At 33.8% G+C, this 7,000-nt stretch overlaps 1 long non-coding RNA gene across 1 annotated transcript; it reads right to left on the bottom strand.

Annotated features, from left to right (window-relative positions):
* Positions 1-1,179: 1,179 nt before the first annotated feature.
* On the bottom strand, positions 1,180-6,009 carry LOC141453066 (uncharacterized). Its single transcript, XR_012457758.1, has 2 exons — positions 5,732-6,009; positions 1,180-1,708 (listed from the first exon to the last, which is right to left on the bottom strand). It is a non-coding gene; the product is annotated as an uncharacterized lncRNA (long non-coding RNA).
* Positions 6,010-7,000: the final 991 nt, after the last annotated feature.

Genomic DNA, 7,000 nt, shown 5'->3' with positions numbered 1-7,000 from the left:
AGATTATGGCGACTGTCTTTTGGGATTCGCAAGGAATAATCCTCATCGACTATCTGGAAAAGGGTAAAACTATTACAGGTGCATATTATTCATCGTTATTGGACCGTTTGAAAACCGAGCTGCAAGAAAAACGCCCACGGTTGGCCCACAAAAAAGTCCTTTTCCATCACGACAACGCACCAGCTCACACCTCAGCAGTTGTGGTCGCAAAATTAATGGAAATAGGGTTCCAACTCGTTTCACATCCCCCCTATTCTCCAGACTTGGCTCCCTCGGACTACTATTTGTTCTCCAATATGAAGAAATGGCTGGCGGGAAAAAGATTTTATTCAAACGAGGAGGTGATTGCAGAAACGAATGGCTATTTTTCAGACTTGGACAAATCCTATTATTCGGAAGGGATCAACAAACTAGAGCAGCGTTGGACGAAGTGTATAAGCCTAAAAGGAGACTATGTTGAAAAATAAAAAAGGTTTACCCCAAAAAATTAAGTAGTTTTTATTTTTGCACGGACTTTTCAAACGACCCTCGTAAGTATCTTGTCAGCTACATTTAATAGTTTGGGCAGATCGCTAAAAAAACGGTAAACATATTTATTAGCACATTTCTGGCATAAAATAAAGGAACATGAGGAGTTAGACTTAAAACTTTAATCATTTAAAGAAAATACATCTTTCTTTTTTTTATATTTCTAATGGTGTCTTTTAAAAAATAACTGTTATTCTAACTAAAAAGATTCCACGGCTTTAAATCCATTAAGGAATCAACTTAAGAAACTACGTAGATATTGTAGTAATCTTCAGAATCTGTTTATTTTAATTTCTTACCTGTGACAATATCGTCACAGGGAGAATGTAGCGTCAGAAACATAATGACTAGTATTGGTCCCGCAGGCTGCAGATTGTGCATTCAAAATGAATTCCATAACCCACATCAACCAGTTTTGGATACAATGCTACAATTCTCCACAGTTCTATGGGCGAGGTGCTCAAGTGGGCTGATAATTGATTCTATAATTAAAAAGGTCATTTCTCTGATATTTTCTATAACATTTCAATTTTCATGATTAAAAGAAGGATTTAAATATTGAAGAGTTTTAATTGTAATAAAAATTCTACATTTGTTTATTAATTGAAATAGTTTTAAGAGATTTTAAAACTATATGATTGAAAAATGAAATTTAAAAAAACAGAAACAATTTATTTCATTATTCACCATGCGACAGATATAGAAATTAAACTTCTCTTAGAAGGGAAGATCAAACCAGAGTAAGTTCAAGAAAATAACACTCAAAGATTGGGACTTTTTCAGAGATTCTGGATTCGAAGAACTCCGTCTTTGAAAAGTAAAATCATTTAAAATCCTATTAAATTGTTTGTTAATAAATAGTTAATAAAAAATAGTTAGCAACGGAGATAGGAATCATTGGATTTTAAAAGATAATTCAATAATTCTTCTTCATCGACTGCATCATTGGTTGCCGAAGATCGCTCTGGCCAGGTATCCGTCAGATCTCTGTACAGAACTATGCTCTTCATCTCGGCCAAAGTCTTACCTCTAGTCTTCCCCAGTCTCTCAATTTGTTCCTCAAACAAACTAAGAGGATTGTCTGAATCTCTTGGCTTCCCTGATTCGGCTGATCTCTCCCCAGACAATCCTTCAGAAGACGGTTTCATTGCTAGAGTTTTTTCTCTTTTGGTTTCAAGCCCTGTAAGACATTTAATTCAAAGCTTATTGTTATGTTCTTTGTACCCCTAATAGAATAATATTATTTTTTAAAGTCTAAATATGGCACTCCTCGCCATACGTATGATTGTTAACACACATAGATCACTTAAATTTGTTCCACAAAAATAATACCCAATTTTGAAAATGGCAAAGAAATGAAAGCGCAAAAAGATCAATTGACATTCTGAACCCTGTATTATGGAGCAGCAATATTCTAAATAGTACCAAAGAGATAATATGTACTAGCTTGGTACAAAATACATATACTACTATGTCACTGGGATTTGAACTTAGTACAAGGCTTTAAGGAAAAAGCTTCTAGCCATCAAGATGGATTACTGGAGAAGGGAAGCACGAATATCAAGAGTAAGAAATGAAGAAATAAGAAAGGAAATGAAGTTTCAGGAAAATGTGCTACAGAAGGTGAAAGAAAAGAAACTTAGATGGTACGGCCATATAAATAGAATGGAAGATAGAAGAATGGCTAAGGCTAGCCTAGACTAGGAAGCCGAAGGAAGTAGAGGAAAGGGCAGACCCAAGGAAAAGTGGATAGATGGCGTAGTTTGAAAGATTATGCCTAGAACATGTAGTCATTTAGCCGTTTTCTCGCTTGGCAAACGCATAAAAGATCTTCCGCTGTCTTTACCCAAAGTTAACAAACGCTTGTAGAGTCTCTTATTTCCTTACTAATGTGCAGTTTCATAAGGAAACGTCCAGGGATGAAAACGATGGGTACTTTATCAAAATAAAGGATAGGGATTTATATTAAATTAAACACGTAGAACAAAAAAAAATTATTCAAACCCTCTAGAAGCAGAAACGTAGCTGTTACCATATTGGATCAAACACTCAAAATCTCGGCTAATAGTAAAGTTGTTGATCTATAAAATAACATTCGTGTTTTGGATAATCTGTCATGAATCCTGGGCAGCCGGAAAACGTGGATAAGGAACCAACATCTATCTATATGTGTTTGGAAAGAGAATTCTTTTTACCATTTATTTCCTAGACCGAATAGAAACGTCTGGAAGGCTTAGAGCCATCCAGGGTTCCTGCTTGGAAGAACTGCCAAAGTTTGGCAGAAATTGATTAGACATGGGCTTATCACTTAAGATGGCATCTTAGAAAATTCTGATGAGCTGGCATAAGTTAATCGATTGAAAAAATAGCTTTTAAAAGACAAGCGTGAGATAATTAGATGGTGTAGTAAGATCTAAGCAAATATAAATCTACCAGTTGTTAGAGGCAACCGGTAAAAGATGGTAAAATAAAGAAAAATGTTAGGCTTATCGAAGAAGTCAAATCCGATCTAACTAGGTTGTAAAGGTTATTGTGCCATTCTAGAGAATGTGTGACAGCAGACTGATAGAGTAAAAATGTCTAGGAACTAAAATACCTCTGCTACGGAACCCATTTTCTCATTTCTCATAAAGCGTTCACTTTACTGGACAAACTAATACGTTCACTTTACTATTCAGCAAACTAATTATCGCAAAAAAAAAATCAATTAAGCAGAGTAATAATTAAAAATTTCCATAGCTTATAAGAGTTAGTAGGACGTGTTTTAAGGACTAGAAATAAGGATACAAAAGGTACAGGACATCATTTATTACAGGTGTAAAGTTAAACTGCGCTAGAAGCAATAAAGTTACTATGAAGATATATAAAATTGGCCAGCGATCCCGTTTTATATCGATCCGAATATCACGTATAATATTAGAAGCCAAATAAATTCTATAAACGTTATATAGCCAATGAAAGTTATGGGCAAAAACTAATATTTCTTTTAATAAGAAATTATTATTTCTACGATTCCCTAATTCTTAAAATACAAACAAAATAATTTGAAAAACCTTAAAATAATTCCTGCGAAATCAACTTGGGCCTAATTTTCTTCAAAAATATCATTTTTAATTTAAATTAAATATTTTTAAAAGTATTTAATGAAGGATTACATTCTAAACCCCTTGTACTACTCACTGATGCCGTAATTTTCAAAAAAGGTTTGTTGAATTTTTCTAGTGCTGCACGAGAAACGAGATAGATCTCGGTCTCGTCTCGGTTTTTCAAATATTAATTTTTAGCTACAAAATTATAAAATTGTGTTCTTTATTAATAAATAATCATTACGTGTATTGAATTAATTATTAAAAGATACGATTTTATTATATATGTTCAATATTACTACATCTATTTGACTTCGAATTACGTAAGTAAAGTAAGCAAAGTAAAGTAATCGCCTATTTTTTCAGGCGGGGCTTTACGTCCAACTACCAATTAGGTGTCGCGGACGGAGGCGACTAGCAAACATACTTTACTGTAAATTTCTCATATTACCCATTAAATAAAATCCAAGGCCTAAGACCGGGAATCGAACCCAGTACCACATAAATTCACTAAATTTCACTATTCATATCATAAAAGAGCTTTTACTGAGTCAGAAGTTAGAGAAGATCTTCTGTTGGTCATTATCATCGCAGCTTGCGAAAATAATCTTTCCGATGGCACTGAAGTTGCACAGATACTAAAAATATCTTTCGCCATTCTAGACAAATTTTTGAAGGAATTCTCAAGTGTTTCCCTCCATTCTAAAATGTCAACGTCTACTGTGCTTGGTCTAATTTGGTGTAATTAATTATTTCTGTCTTCCATGCTTCGGTGATATTTGCTGATTTTTGAGCAAGTGGCGCAAAAATATTGATGCAGTCGTCGTCGTCGTCAAAAGGTGAATCATCAGATTCTTTTTCTTCACCAACAGCCATAACTAATGGAGCGGGAAGTTTGTTGGGAGGTGTATTTTTTATTTCACGAATCGACTTGATATAGGAGGCAGGTATGTTATTTTGGTCTTTCATTTGGCGCGTTTTTAACATTTTTTTGAAATTATATAAAGATATATTACAGTAATAGTAATATATGATGCATTGAAGTGTAAGTAGTTGTCTTCTTTTACACACATTTTCATTACCAATATATAAATTAAAATAATTATTAGAAAATAATAACATTTTTTGAAAAGATTATTAATAGCAAACCGCTTTTAATACTTAAACAAAAATTCAAAAAAACCGAGACCGAGATATCTCGACGAGACCGAGACCGAGACCGAGACTTGAGCGACCGAGACCGAGATCGAGACTGCATAAAGTCTCGCCTCGTCTCGGTCTCGTGCAGCACTAAATTTTTCTTTTTTCTCAGCAGCTTTTTGTCTGCTTGTCAAAAGCAAATAAGTAAAATGTGCAGCAATATAAACTGCAGTAGGTTCTAGTCGTCTGCCGTTTCGTAATGTACTAGATATACGTGAAATTGTATCATCTGGCAGATTTGTTCTCTACGATGATAAATCATTATGCTTCTAAAGCTACACTTTCCCAAAATTTCCCAGTTTTTTCAAAATACACTTTTTTGTTGTTGTTAGAGAAACCTGCAATTTATTCATTGCACGCCCACATGATAATAAAGAGATTTACTAAATTTGGTGATATAATTGTGAAAGCATTTATCGAAGTCTTACAATACAAATCTACATAAATCGCTACATATGTAGTTGTGCTGAGAAAAGTTATTAGATCTTCAAAATATGACCCTTAAATTAGAGAAAATGAGAAAAACTAAGAAATTTCCCCTAATACATTTATATTATTTGAATTTCCACGATAAATGATATTAATTGAAAGGAAAGTTAGGAAAAAAATTGACAAATCTGGAATAATTTTTTTTTGGCGCATCAACAGCTGAGGTTATTAGCGCCCGGAGCTTTTTCCAGTGCACTGCCGGACAGTGTTCTCTCGTTACAGACAACACTGTCCATCAGCGGACAGTTTTGTCTGTAAGAAGCTCCTAGGAAGAGAAAATCTAAGGGTCAGCTGCTGGATTCGAGCCCGGGACCTCCGCGTGGGAGTCCAGTATGCTAACCTCATAGCTAATCCCTTCCCTTTTTAATCTAATAATTATTAATTATCTTTCAAATAAAAATAAAATATTCAGAAACTATATTCATTACCAAAAAAAATATCTCACTGAAAAAACCTCCAAATGTAGCCTAAAATAAGAATGAAAGTTTTACACGAAGTCTTCAGCAGACATCATAAATGAATTCTTCAGATGAGTGATTTCCTTTAGAAAATATTTTAAAAGCACCAAACTTAGTTTTTATTTCCTCTCCTCTATTTCTAAATAGTAAATCTTTTCGTTAGTGGTTGCTTTAAATTTATTTAAGAAAACCTTGGAACACAAATATTTACGATGAACTGTGATATAGTTTATGGTAACATATGTTTGTAAAACTGATTTTTATTTACATATATTTTTTGTTTTTTTTTTAATGGAAGTAAATGAAGACATTAATTTCGTAAGTGTCAGATGAAATGTGGCCGGACTGGTATCCATTAGAAGCATCTACTTGGATAGATATAAGTTTCTCATAGGGGTCTGTCTAGACAGTGCTCACTAAAGATAAACTGTCACGTTAATGGAAGCCTAAAAATATATTTGCTTAGAATATATTTCAGTCTTATTCACTCTCAAATGTAAATAAATATAACAAATATACTTCCTTGAAAGAGTTAATTTAATTATTAATTATTAATAATTATTTAATTTAATTTAATTGAAATAATCTAAGACTAAGTAGGTATTTTTCATCTTTTCAAAGATTATTTTACAGATTTCAATCATTTGAGGAACGAAATTTACTAAACATTTATCCGCAATTTCAAGTTGTACCTAAACTATGATAGCTGAAACAGACAATTCATTTGAAGGCATTGGGACAGTAAATTCTCATTAGATATAGAGATTTAGAAAGATTTCCTCCCCTTGAGAAGAAAGAGTGTTGCTCGGGTGTCTTTCTCGATGTGAAGCAAGCTTTCGATCGGGTGTGGCACCCGGGCTTGCACTGGAAACTCAAGGGCACCCTTCCGTTCACTCACTTCCCCATCTTGAAGTCCTATTTGTCAGATCGTTATTTTCAAATTCAAATCGGTACATCGTATTCAGTTGAACATCGTATTGAAGCGTCTTCTGTTCCGCATGGAAGCATCTTACGACCTATCCTTTATGTAATATACTACACAGCAGACATACCAATCCATCCTGAAACTGTCCTCCTAACCTATGCAGATGATACCCGCTATACTTTCTCCTCACATTGATCATCCGGTAACTTCACACAGAAACCTTCAAACTCATATCTTTTCTCTTGAGGAATGGTTTAAAAAATGGAAAATCAAGTTAAATGAAACCAAATCTCAAAATATTACTTTTACTCTCC

This window comes from Rhodnius prolixus, unplaced genomic scaffold (assembly GCF_049639745.1).
Source record: "Rhodnius prolixus isolate KJV_2025 unplaced genomic scaffold, Rpr scaffold_3, whole genome shotgun sequence".
Lineage (NCBI taxonomy): Eukaryota > Metazoa > Arthropoda > Insecta > Hemiptera > Reduviidae > Rhodnius > Rhodnius prolixus.
Note: the sequence above shows the minus strand (reverse complement) of the source record. Positions and strands in the feature narration are given on the sequence as shown.